The sequence below is a fragment of the Muntiacus reevesi genome, chromosome 4, assembly GCF_963930625.1.
Source record: "Muntiacus reevesi chromosome 4, mMunRee1.1, whole genome shotgun sequence".
Lineage (NCBI taxonomy): Eukaryota > Metazoa > Chordata > Mammalia > Artiodactyla > Cervidae > Muntiacus > Muntiacus reevesi.
The window spans coordinates 108,660,588-108,672,938 of record NC_089252.1 but is presented as its reverse complement, the minus strand read 5'-3'; the positions used below and the strand labels follow the sequence as shown (position 1 = coordinate 108,672,938).

Sequence of the window (12,351 nt, the reverse complement as noted above, 5' to 3'; positions counted from 1 at the left end):
TTTTACCAGCCCAGCAAATAATTATTTTTCCAAAGTGCATATCCCATCCATACTTCATCCTGCACTCTCCTTTCCCATTAAAGACTTAGCTTTTCCCTCACTGCCAAGAACCACAGACCCACAATTCTTCAACCAAAAAGTCTTGGGGTTAGACATTTCTAAATTCAGAATTTTTCATATTTAGAAAGGTAACATGGTACAAATGCCAAATATTCTGTAACACACAAACTGGGTTAACAGTTCTTCAATAAAATAAATCAACAACCACACCAAGTAGGATGACGACTACACAACTTCTCATCAGTTCAGTTTAGGTTTTGCCATCAAATGAGTCTGTGATTTTTATAACTTCCTGAATGGCAATTATGAAATCCTTAACCCAATGTCAATCTGCTATAAACACACAATCACATTCCTCTTAATACTTTCTAAGCACCTTTTGTAATGCATTCAAGTCTGATTTTTCCATGACCAATAACCATGCTGTTATCTCAGAGAAATAGATTGAGCCCCTCCTGACATTAAAATAAAACAGGCTTTAAATTAGGTGAGGAGGGGATTGGCTGAGTTATTACTTCAAGCTAAACTGTAGGGGCAGACAGCAATTTGAATTCTACATCGTAAATTTGCTAAATAATTTTGATAACTTGGTTAGGGACCACACATTTTTACAATTTTTTTTCTTATACTCACAGTAAATCTGCCTCTGTGCACAATTTTTAGCAGATAAGGAGCCACCAAAGACTTTTAAGATGATGCTACCAGATTATAATGAATGCATTATATACACATTTATTAGCCAAACATTCATTATAAGCAGGCACAAAACAGTTCTCCAGCGAAGAAAGAGAAGTAGAAATAATTCAACTGGATAACTGTACTGCTTCTGCTGGATCAAGATCTTTATAATATTTTGGAAAGATAATGAATAAATTTCCATGCAGAGAAAATAATCACAGCTTGAAAAAAAATCACTAACTCAGCATACTTGAGAAAATTATTTTACCTCATAATTCTTCAAAGGGATTAGCTGTACAAAAGAAACAGTGATGACTACAGCAAGCTTTCTACCATCTCTCAATCACCCAAGAAATAAAAGCATTTAACACCAGCACAGCTTTGGACATAACTTGATTTTTACTTTTGTACTGCATACATTATTTTAAACACAGAGGACACAACAGATTAGAAGTTGAGTTCATCAGACTTACCTTGTTAGCATCCATATGCCTCAATTATGTAATCCAGTTGAAATTTTATATTACTTTTCTAATGAAATTACAAACCAGTACTGTACATATGACTATTATAAAACCAAAAACTGTCTAGTCTTTTGGAAACTAAACTTGAAATTTTACAACGAAAATTTAAGACTCATAAAAATCCCGTGAATTTTATTATGAAAAACAATGATCCTAGTGTACATAATAACTTACCCCCAACCTTATCTAACTTTTGTCAATGTTAGTTTCTGTGGAAGGGAGTAGTGTCAATTCAAGAGGTGTAAAAACTATTTTGGATGAAATATGGGTACAAAATGTCATATTGCAGATAAGGAAAAACTTCAATTCCCAAGCCACTAACATAAAATTATAAAACCCAAAGCATACAATCACCCTCAGTCAAAACAATCTCCTATAATTCAGGATATTAAGCCATGCTTTCTTCATTCCTCTCCCCTGGATGTACACCATCCACCCTTCCCCCACTTAGATAACCTCATACTTAAGGCTAAGTCACTTCCTCTCAGGCCTTCCCTGACCCAATTTAGGTCAGGCCCCTTAAGTACTCTGAACCCATAACATTTCTCTCTACCTCACTCATCACACCCCTTCAAAGTTTCTTCCTGCCAAACTCCAATTAGTTCAAGAATCACATCTCTTATTCATCACTGTTGGACAAGCACAGGCCCAAGCACGTAATAATTAAGTGTTCAAATAACAAATCTGAAAAAATACATGTCACAAAGAAACTTTATATAACCAATTTGCTGCGTACAAATTTTTAAGAAAATGGTTACAAAAAGATCAGCTGTGTACACCAGTGGTGAGCTACCTTCTAAGACACAGTTGTAACTTCAGAATACAGAAACCCCTCATATAATCAGGAACTACAATTATCTATAGGAGTGTTAAAACTCAAATCCTCCCTATGAACTTATTTGTTCTTATTTTAGCCAACTCTGTAAATCTAGCTGGGCAGCAGCGAAGTGCACAGTAGTTTAGGGAAATGCATGTGTGAGTGAGAAAGAGGTGTAGCCTATGACAAGGAAGTGAAAAACCCTGTAAATCAGGCTCAGAAATGTAAAAGGGGGAGGCAGGGAAGTGCCACTCAGGCCAGGCCAGAGTCCTAAAGCAATTCAACATACTCTAAGGACAGACCTTAAAAATCCTTTAGGAGGAAAAGACCTCATTACACAGGGAATCTTAAGGCCCAGACACAATGAGAAAAAGATATTCACTATAGGAATAAAACAAGTTGTAAAGCTTAAAGATGCAAGCTTCAGTTACCCAGAACACAACAATACTATCTTGGTGGTTTAGGATCTCAATTTTTCTACACAGTCATACTTTCTGTCCTTAAACACACACAAATGAACGTTTACAGGATGCCCTACAATGCACCCTCCTGAAGCAAAGCTATCAGAACTATAAAACTGAAAATAAAAGTCAAAATACAGGCTTTCCCTCAGATAGTCCTAAAAGTAACAACCAAATAGAATCAGATTTTTCTTCAAAGAATAAACCTGGCTGAAAAACAAGTGTAGATTTTCATAATAAGCACGCCCTTCTCCAGTACCCTCCTCCATACTGCTGTTTGGGTCCTTTTGTTAAAATACACATACAAATGAATAGAATACATACTTCCTTAAGTCAGAGGAAGAAACTATTTTTCAATGTAATGGACAGAAATCTGTCTTATCAACAACCAGGTTCCCCCATATCTAGGACTGTGCTGAGCACACTGGAAACACCAGTAACTACTTGGGAAAGTAAACTGAAAACAAAGCCATTTATGAACTACACTGGAAACCTGATGGCAAGGAGACCCAAACTACCATCTGTCCATTTGCTCAGAATGAGCTTGAGCCAGTACTATCAATATTATTCGGCCATCCTGATCAAGCAGTTGCCAAGGGTCAATATCAGTTCAAGGGACCTTGGAGACCAAGAGCAGTAGGTCGAAGGTACATAAGCAGAGGTGAATGACAAAGCCCCCAAAACACTGCCAACAAGGAATCATCCCAGATTTAAATTCTTTGCAGGGTAGGGGACCAAGAAACACTGGGAGAGAACACACCTCCTGGCTTCCTAATAGGAGCATTGTATCACTGACTTCAAAATGTAAATATTTCAGGATGAACTTTAAATAGATGCACAGAATCAGAACTGGACTTTGTGCAACCTAATTCTCCACTGACATTGTCCCCAAGACAGTGCTTGACTTGAGAAATGACACACAGAGGAAAATGAAGCAAGAGCCCCAAGCTGCTCATGGCCTGTTCAGATGTTTCAGCAATGACAGTGCATAGCCAGGCACACTTCATTTTGGCACAAAAATCACTACTCTTCTCAAGTTTCCACAACTAACAAACTGAAAACTCTTCAGGGTCAGGCCTCAACATATATTTTAAAAAACAATTTTTTTTAGTTGAGGTAAAATTCACATAGTGTAAAATTACTTTCTAAAAGTGCATAATTCAGTAATGTTTAGTATATTTGCAATGTTGTGCAACCACCAATTCTATCAAATTCCAAAACATGTTCATTTTCATCACCACCAAAGAAAATCCCATACTCATTAAGCAGTCACTCCTCAGTTTCCCCTACCCTCAACACCTTGCAGCCACCAATCTGCTTTCTGTCTCTATGGATTTACCTATTCTAGACACTTCACATAAATGAAATCATACAATATGTGCCCTTTCTGTGTCTGGTTTCTTTTACTTAGCATAATGCTTTCGAGGTTTATCTATACTACAGCATGTATCAGTGCTTCATTTTTTTTTTCAGTGCTTCATTTTTTAAAAATAGCTAATAATATTCCATCGTACGTATATATACTGTTTACTTATTCACTTGTTGATGGACATTTGGATTATTTCCACTCTTTGGCTATTTGAATAGTACTGCTATGAACATTTATGTACAAGCATTTGTGTACCTGTTTTCAATTCTTTTAGGTATATACCTAGGAATGGAATTGCTGGGTAATTTTATATTTAGCTATTTAAGGAATTGCCAAACTATTTTCCACAGTGTATACTTTCAACTATCTTGTCAAATAATTACCAAGACCCATTGTTAAGGGGAAAGAACGGATGTATAACAGTGGGATATGCATTACTCTGCATATAAAATAGGGACAGAGTAACATTAGAAGGATACATATGAAACAGTTACTTGGTTTACATACAGGAAACAGGTACAAAGGTTTTCCCTGAAGTGAGAACCTTGGGAGGCTGAGATGTGAGAAAGACCTGTTGCTTTCAAGCTCAACCCCTTCTGCTCTGCACTGAACATCCACACTTTACCAACCCGCTTGCCCTAAAATACCTTTAAAGCTCCAACAGAAGCCAAAAGTCTGAGAAAAGAACAGCACAAAGTTTACTATCCTAATCATTTTTCAGTGTACAGTTAAGTGGTATTAAATACTGTCATAATGTTGCACAACCATCATCACAGTGTATCCAGTAACTCTCCACCTTGTAGTCTAAAACTATACCCACTGCACATTAACTGCCCTCCCCCACTCGACTATTCTTCCTCCCCTCCAACCCTTGGCAACCACCATTCCACCTTGTCTCTATGGTTTTGACTACTCTAAGTACCTCATATAAGTGGAATCATATAGTATTTGTCTTTTTGTGACTGGCTTACTTCAGTTAGCATGTTCTCAAGGTTCATCTATGTTGTAGCACACTACAGAATTTCCTTTCATTTTAAGGCTAAATAATATTCCATTGTATGTATATACCATAGTTTGCTTATCCGTTCAATGGCTAGTAGACACTTGTGCTGCTTCCCTGTTTCAGCTCCTATGAATAATGCTACTGTGAACACAGCTGTACAAATATCTCAAGACTCTGCTTTTAATTCTTTGGGGGTATTAACCCAGAAGTGACATTTCTGGGTCATATGATAATTCTATTTTTAATTTTTTGAGGCCCTCTATACTGTCTTCCATAGTGCCAGTACCATTTTACATTCCTGAGAACACTTTTTTTTTTTTTTAATACACAGCCATCTGAAAGGGTGTGAGGTCTTACCTCACTGTAGTTCTCACTTGTATTTCACAGTCCTACCAAGTGTACATACTGTTTTTAAATAAAAAACTAGTTAAAAATAGAAAATCTCAAAGCCTCCCAAACCAATGTTCTGTGTCTTGACTGGGTGGCAATTACACAGGTGTATGTGTGCCCAGTCCCTCAGTCATGGCTGACTCTTTGGAACTCCATGGACTGAGCCAGCCAGGTTTCTCTGTCCATGGAACTTTCCAGGCAAGAATACTGGAGTGGGTTGTCATATAGTTACCAAAAACTTATTAAGCTGTTATTTAAATAAGTCCATTTTATTTTATGCAAATTATACCTCAATAAAAGTGATTTTTAAAAAGCTTTCCAAAGTAATTCCAGCTTTAAGAACCGGTTGCCATGTTTGGGAACAGACAGGTTTTGGAACCCTGTTCCAAAGCAACAGGGATTCAGTACAGAGAACTGTTTATCGCTCCCAAAATTAATTCTTAGGGTGCTAGTCCCCTATCCAAAAAAATTATCTTTCAAATTAAAGTGTGATTACTAGGTACCACAAATTATAACTTGAATAGTGAAAGTTAATGAGCTGCATCTGCTTGTATGGCACTGAGGCTAAGTGGTTCTCTCTCACTGCACCCTCACAGCCCTCTGTTATCCCCATTCTACAGAGAAGGGACTGAGTTATAAAGGGGTCATAATTTCTATCCAGTCATAAAATATTGAGTGTAAGAGCTAGTACTTAACTGTCAAGTTCTCTCCAAAGAGCCCATGCTCTTACCTAGGCTATTTTGTTACTTTCCTTTTCTGAGCTTAAGACCATCAAAAGATAAACAGAGTTTCTTCTGAATTACTTTAAAAGTTAAACAAAAGACTTCATCCAAAAAAGAATTTTTCCACAAAAAACACTGTAGTATTTCCAGCAAAACTGCCAAATTGTGTAATAAAATTATCTCATAGCCAAAAAACTGTATTGTCACAACATTAAATATCCACCTTAAATATACTTCCTTAGGCCTCAAAACCTGATAACAGGGTTATGTAAAAGTACACCAGAAGACTGGCCCTACATTTGCCCTCTGGGCCCACGGAAGAGGCACCAGAGGACAACTCATCTGCACTATACCAACTTAGACACAACTGCCATGGGAATAAGCTAAAAGTAACAGAGTACATATAACAAAAGCAGAACTGTCAACCATATGCTTAAATTCAAAGCAAACAATTTTTCAAGTAGTGGAACTGGATCTCTGTATTTTAGATCAGTTAGGAGCTTCAGAAAATAAAAATGTATCTTCATTTGTCCCTCTCCTTGCAAAAACAGATCTGTTTTTAATGTGGGAACTGCTTTGGGGGGGGGGGGGCTACTATTAAACTGACACAATGGTTCAAAACATTTTCCTGTAAGTTTTAGGGACTTCTGCCTTAGGGACTATGGTAAGGATGCAAGGTGAGTAAGGTTGGAAAACTTAATTAATGGAAAATAATACTTCTAAAGAGTAAGTCTGAAAGATAAATGAAGTTTGCATATAGTTCATACAGGATAAATAAATGCTTTGTGATCGAAGATTCTTCACCTACAGTTAAACACATCAATGTGTATGAGTTGGCATGGATTAGATACTGCTCAAAACCCCTTCAGTTATAAAAGGCAGTGGAAGCAAGTAACAATAGAAAAAAATCTCCACCCATGGATCTACTTTTCTGTCCACTTCTTGGAGAGTGCCATCTCTGCTGCTACTATTTACTGATGTTTAAGAGTAAAACTAAATGATTTCATCGTCAGATAAAGGTAGAATCACTACTACAACCCAAGAATGAATCTAGACAACTTAAGTTGATTAAGATGGTCTCATTTTACCAAACTATTATTCATGATGTCAGTTAATATGTATAAAAATGATGGTAAAACCTTAGTCCAACATACTAACTGCTACAGTTAAACAAAAGACAACAACAAACGTGTGCTTCTCCTATATGGTCAGGTGGCAGTAAAGAAATTCATACAACTGAGCTTCCTATCAACATCCTCATCATTCTGAAAGCAAACAGTCACTATGTAAATTCAATGCACTGATATCCTAAAAGAAAAATACACCTGAAGAATCCAGAGTTAGAACAAGTACTTCCACCAAGGGAGAAAATTAACATGCACTGAGCACTATGCTCTTCACATATTATTTCATCTAAAATTTCTATGAAATAAAACCTTCATTACACAGATGTAGGTCCTTAGTTTCAAAGAAATTAAATAATCTGCTTAAAGACAGATCGATAGCTAGGTAGGCAGGCAGGCAGGTCATTTTGGCAGAATTCTTTTGTAATTATAGGACCATCAGCCTTTTCAGTTTAAAAAAAATTTTTTTATTTAAGCAAACCTACAGAGCATCTGGTCCCATCACTTCATGGGAAATAGATGGGGAAACAGTGGAAACAGTGTCAGACTTTATTTTTTTGGGCTCCAAAATCACTGCAGATGGTGATTGCAGCCATGAAATTAAAAGACGCTTAGTCCTTGGAAGGAAAGTTATGACCAACCTAGATAGCATATTAAAAAGCAGAGATATTACTTTGCCAAAAAAGTCCGTCTTGTCAAGGCTATGGTTTTTCCAGTGGTCATGTATGGATGTGAGAGTTGGACTGTGAAGAAAGCTGAGTGCCGAAGCTGATGCTTTTGAACTGTGGTGTTGGAAAAGACTCTTGAGAGTCCCCTGGACTCCAAGGAGATCCAACCAGTCCATCCTAAAGGAGATCAGTCCTGGGTGTTCACTGGAAGGACTGACGCTGAAGCTGAAACTTCAATACTTTGGCCACCTCATGCGAAGAGTTGACTCACTGGAAAAGACCCTGATGTTGGAGGGATTGGGGGCAGGAGAAGAGGACGACAGAGGATGAGATGGCTGGATGGCATCTCCAACTCGATGTACATGAGTTTGAGTAAACTCTGGGAGTTGGTGATGGACAAGGAGACCTGGCGTGTTGCAATTCATGGGGTCACAAAGAGTCGGACACGACTGAGCGACTGAACTGACTGAACTGACAGAGCAAAGCATAACCATACTTTTGTTTTTAACTCAATAATGTAAAAACTGAACTGAGAAAACCCTGAAACATAGTCTGTCCTTTTTTAAAAGAGGCCATCAATCAAACCACTTTTAAGCATCACTTGAATCTGCTGAAAGGAGAAATTTCAAGCCTCATGGGACTGCAACAGAGTATCATGCCCAGCAGTGCTCGTCTAGCTGTCATCCTATGTCCAGCAGTTGCACTGGCTAATCTCTTGCCATAGATCATCAGTATTCCCTACTAGAATAAAAATGAGCAGTGCTATTAATGTTTTTGTGACCATTAACCCTCAATCTGCTTTCTACTTTCACATCAGTGATACTGAGAAAAGCAGATGAGATGATTCAAAATGTTAATGTTTTTAGGAATAACGACAGTATAAAAGAAAGAAAACACTATCTGAAGGCAGGGACCACCTTTGTTTTCTTCAAATGTGTCCCAAAACAGCACTTGGCACATAGTAGCTATTGAGGAACTATTTCTTCAATGAAAGAAAAATGACAAGCTAGCTTGGCCATTCCTCTTACCATGCTGAGAAGTTCAAAGCCAACCAAAACCACTACCATCATGTGACTTCCCTGCCAGGTAGCCCATCTCACCAAAAGAGAATATTCATTCTCTTAAAAGCTCTCTCTTTATATATGGAGTTCCCTCTGACCCAAGGAGAACAAGAAAAGGTAGTCAAAATGGTACCAAATCAGAAAACTTGGTATCAATTAAATTAGATGATTCTATTTCCTTTATTTGTAATCAGTTTAAAATATCTGAATAGCCCCGGGATGGGCTGTTACACCTGCTATTAACACTGCTCCCATTCAAACCAGTACTACTGCTGACTTCTCTGGTAAGAGGAAGAATTATCCTCCAATCTTCATTCTCTGGTTGAATTATTTTTTATTGACAATCAGACATACCCACAGCACAGGCTGTGGTAAGGTGTGTGTAAGGTGACCAAACTATAGAGAAAATGAAAACGTAAAGACATTAAAAAAAGAAGAATTAAGATGAGAGTGATACAGAAGTGAGAGAAGTACGAGTAAAATGCGGTAAACACATCTTCTTAAAGATTAAGAGGTTAGAAAATACATTGTCAACTAAGTAAGAAATACTGGTAGAATAGAAGAGAAAAAGGAAGTTACAGGAGTACTGTATGGAGAGACATAGGGAAATGAGACCGGAGGGGAAAGTTATGGAGTAAGATAAAGATCTCAAGGTTGGTGGAAAAGAAAATCATTAACAGTACTGCACCTATATTTCCCTAGAACTTACTGTTAATATGTAATACATAATAATTTCTCTTCCATGGAGAAAGAGGAATGAAAGTTATTTACATACCTTACAAATGTGCTGGAAGACCCACGGCCTGTATGGCAGAAGTTCTACAAAGTGCCCTTAACTTCTCAGATGAAAGGCACTATAAAAACACACACAAAATAAAACAAAATCAGGGATTATGTCTATTCATTTCATGGGGGGAAAAAAACAAAAGCACAAGATGTAAAACGGGTTTGCCCAAAGATTTGGTAAGTAACTCAGAATCCAGAGGAGGAATAAACGCAGAATTTAATTTTAATTGACATACCATGAAAGTTACCACTTTCAAATGTTTTGGCCTCCTTCACTCAACAAAATGCACAGTATCAACCTTATTTTCTGAATGTTATAATTTAATGTTGCCCTCTTAAAAGCTAAAATCAAAAGCAGATGAATTTTATGTAAATTTTCCAAAATTGTCAACATGCAACACACAGCATTATAAACACACAGCACAGGTAAAAGAATTTTACAGTGAACACCTGTATACCTACTACCCAGCCTACCATGAACATCTGAATGACTTGCTTTATCAAATTATATTTCCTTTTTAATACAGGCATTACAGAGAAATTGCAGGCTAAAAGACAACTGTCCAAAAGCCAGTGGCTTCAAAGACACAGGCTGAAGTTATCAGAGTAAGGACATTAATAATATGAAATCCTTCTGATACTTCTGTCAGAAATGATCAGTATTAGTTTACTGTTTGAAGTCAGAGTGGATTCAGACATATCCCCTACTCTTGGTGAATGATTCTAGTTGTATATTGTAAGATCCTATCATCATCCTCATTTAAAAAAGATAATCTGATGATTAAAAAAAAATCCAGGGCTTCCCTGGTAGTCCAGTGGTTAAGACTCTGCCTTTCAATGCAAGGGACGAAGGTTCAATTCCTGGTCAGGGAACTAAGATCCCACAGGCAACCAGGCAACTAAGCCTGCATGCCACACCTACTGAGATGGCATTCCACAACCAGAGAGAAGCCCACGTACCACAGCTAAGATTTAACACCGCCAAAAATAAGTATATAAAATTGTTTAAAAAAAATTTTTTTTTTAATTAAAAAAAAAATACAAAAACTTCCCATGTTCTAAAAGATCCTACATGGTGTGGTCCCTGCCCATCTCTCTAATTTCATTTTACCTACTTTTCCCTTCACTACACTGCAAACTTATTTCACTGGCTGCTTATTACGTTCTCCTTCCCTTTACCGGAATATTAAGGTGCTATTATAAATATGCTTAAGCACATTTACTTTACTCATCCTCTTAAAAAAAAACAAAAACTCATTCTGTTATCAACTACAAACTGGCTCAGATTTAAGAGTATCTCATGTTTTTGATGATTATTTGCTATAAAAATGTATTCCGAATCACGTGGAGGAAGCACCAATAAACTCAGACCAACACCCAGAATGAGCAGCTTCAATGTCTATCTGATTTTTGGTCACATGACTACCATAATTATGAGTATACAAGGCCTTTATTTAATACTACAGCACCACAGATTAAAAATGAGTCACTTAAAATAGGAATTTTACAGTAATTACTAACTTCAAACTGTCTTGAAAATTTTAATTTATTAATCTCACAAGTATGTGAGCATGTCCCCAAAGAACAGACTATAGGACGATACATTAACACAAGTTTAAAATTTGGTTACATTAATGTGAAAGTGCAAGCAAACAGTTCTATAGCCCAGCTGCATAAAGGTATAAACTAAGCGGTAAGGGAAGAAGAAACTTCCTTAATTCCTTTTTTCTTTTAATTCCCTTTTGAACTACAAATATATGATTAAAATCCAGTGATTATGTTCAATCCCGTTTAGAATTATCACTACCAGTCACAATGCAATTAAACCTGAGGTGCTATCTGTAGAAGCCCAGCAAATCCAAATTAGTGCTCTTAAAAGTTGAAATATCAGTCTTTCTTCTGGCAAAGTTAACATAAATCTCTCAGCGCCAGGACAAAGTAGCAACCCACCTCCTCAAGTCACTGCCTGGACTCCACCCTATGAACAAGAAACACATGAAGATCTGTGTTTTGACTCTAGTAACTTACACCCCCACATAGTCAGGTTAAAGTTTTTTTTCTGCCACACCATGAAGCATATGGGATCTTAATTCCCTGACCAGGAAATGAACCTGTGCCCTCTGCACTGGATCTGCAGAGTCTTAACCCAGAACCACCAGGGAAGTCTCCCAGGTTAAACTTTTAAAAAGGAGTTAACTGACAAACAAGGAACGAAAACACTCCAGCAGAACCACTATCACATATATATGAAACTATATTCTTGTTACACATTGTTTCTCCCCATCCCACCTCAAATCAATAGTCAAAAGAGCCCACAGTTGCCTATTACAACTTACCAGGGCTTAATTACATCGGATTTGGAGCAGGGGAGACTGGTCCTGCCTCTGGAAGAAGCTGGGTCTATCGAAAAGGCCAAACATCTAAAACCAGAAACTACACCAGGCAGAGACCCTGTATATTCATTTACCTATTTCAATCAACTGCTATAGGATCATCCAAATTACAGAAAGGAGAGGAAAAGCAAAAGAATTGAACTTTGCTTGGAAAAATTTTTAGATTCTCTCAATACATTAAAAACAAAACAAAACACAGCCAATACATAAAAGGAGAAACACTGGAATAAGCTCAAAGTCCTGAATTTTAGCTGACTCTAAGCAAGCTGTTTGGGAGGACATGGAGAAGATCTTA

General features: G+C 37.3%; 1 protein-coding gene across 1 annotated transcript in view; it reads right to left on the bottom strand.

The window, feature by feature from the left end:
- RHOA (ras homolog family member A) overlaps positions 1-12,351 on the bottom strand; it is a 47,311-nt gene that overhangs the window by 33,236 nt on the left and 1,724 nt on the right. Inside the window, exon 2 of the mRNA XM_065933703.1 lies at positions 9,653-9,731. The gene's annotated coding sequence lies outside the window, so the exon portion shown is untranslated. The remainder of the gene's footprint in view (positions 1-9,652; positions 9,732-12,351) is intronic.